The 1,890-nt window shown below is 41.9% G+C and overlaps 1 pseudogene; it reads left to right on the forward strand.

The window, feature by feature from the left end:
• The first annotated feature begins 863 nt into the window (after positions 1-863).
• Positions 864-1,657, forward strand: LOC116418606 (annotated as a pseudogene).
• Positions 1,658-1,890: the final 233 nt, after the last annotated feature.

The raw sequence follows: 1,890 nt of genomic DNA on the forward strand, positions 1-1,890 counted from the left end.
TTAGTGAATGAGTGGGTGAATAAGTGAGTGAGTGAGTGAATGAGTGAGTGACCGAGGGAATAAATGAGTGATGAGTGAGTGAATGAATGACTTAGTGAATGGATGAGTGGTGAATGAGTGAGTGAACAAACGAGTGGGTGAGTGAGTGAATGAGTGAGTGAAGAAGTGAGTGAGTGAATGAACGAATGAGTGAATGAGTCAATAAATGAGTGAGTGTGTGAGTAAAGGGTGAGTGAATGAGTGAGTGAATGAGTGAATGATTGAGTGAGTGAATGCGTGAATTAATGAGGAAATGAGTGAGTGAGTGAATAAGTGAGTGAATGAGTGAGTGAATGAGTGAATGGGTGAGTGAAAGAGTGAGTTAGTGAAAGGCTGAGCGAGTGAATGAGGGAATGAATGAGTGAGTGAATGGGTGAGTAAATGAGAGAGTGAATGGCTTAGTGAATGAGTGAGTGATAGAGTGAGTGAATGGGTTAGTGAATGAGCAAGTGAATGGGTGAGTGAGTCAATGAGTGAGTAAGTGAATACGTGAGTGAGTGAGTGAATGGGTTAGTGAATGGTTGAGTGAGTGAATGAGTGAGTGAGTAAAAGGGTGAGTGAATGAGTAAACGACTGAGTGAGTGAATGAGTGAGTGAGTGAAGAATTGAATGAGTGAGTGAGCGAGTGAAGAATTGAATGAGTGAGTGAGTGAATGAGTTAACTAGTGAATGAATAAGTAGTACTACAAAATTGTGTACATGAATGTTACTAATTTGGTCATAGCCATGCAGGTGGTAGCTGTGTTTTCAGTAGTAACCCATTTACTTTCAAATAATTCAATCATGGCAAAAAATAAAAAATGCATTTTCCTTGGTATTGGTAGCAGTGTATTTGTGGAAAAGTCTTTGTACGTCATTCCCTCCTTAATAGGCACGTCCTAGTTCACTCAGGATACAAACCATATGGAGAGAAGCAATATAAATGTGAAGAGTGTGGCAAATTCTTCGTTTCTGTTCCAGGTGTTAGAAGACACATGATAATGCACAGTGGAAATCCAGTTACAAATGTAAGATATGTGGGAAATCTTTTTATTTTCTCAATTCATTTGAAAGACATCAGAGAACTCACACAGGAGAAAAATCCTATAAATGTAAACAATGTGGTAAAGTGTTCACTGTTTCCGGTTCTTGTCTAATACACGAACGAACTTACACTGGAGAGAAACTCTACCAATGTAAGGAATGTGGGAAAGCACTCAGATTTTCTTGTTCCTTTAAGACGCATGAAAGGACTCACACTGGAGAAAGACCCTATAAATGTACCAAATGTGATAAAGCCTTCAGCTGTTCCACAACCCTTCGTTACCATGGAAGCATTCATACTGGAGAGAGATCCTATGAATGTAAACAATGTGGCAAAGCCTTTAGTGGTTTGAGTTCCCTTTGTAACCATAGAAGTACTCATACTGGAGAGAAAGCCTATGAATGTAAACAATGTGACCAAGCCTTCAGTCACCTCAGTTCCCTTCACCTCTACGAAAGAATTCATACTGGAGAAAAACTCTATGAATGTAAGAGATGCAGTAAAGCCTACACTCCTTCCAGTCACCTGACTCGCCATGAAAGAAGTCATGATATAGAGGCTGGGGGTAGTGACTCAGCCTATAATCCCACCTCTTTGGGAGCCCAAGAGTTTATAACCAGCCTGGATTAAAACAATGTGAAACAACCTGGGCAACATGGTGAAACCCTGTCTCTACAAAAAATAAAATAATGCCGGGCGCGGTGGCTCACGCCAGTTACTCGGGAGGCTGAGGCAGGAGAATGGCGTGAACCCGGGAGGCGGAGCTTGCAGTGAGCCGAGATCGCAGCAGTGCACTCCAGCCTGGGCGACAGAGCGAGACTCTGTCT

Source organism: Piliocolobus tephrosceles, unplaced genomic scaffold, assembly GCF_002776525.5.
Source record: "Piliocolobus tephrosceles isolate RC106 unplaced genomic scaffold, ASM277652v3 unscaffolded_13262, whole genome shotgun sequence".
NCBI lineage: Eukaryota > Metazoa > Chordata > Mammalia > Primates > Cercopithecidae > Piliocolobus > Piliocolobus tephrosceles.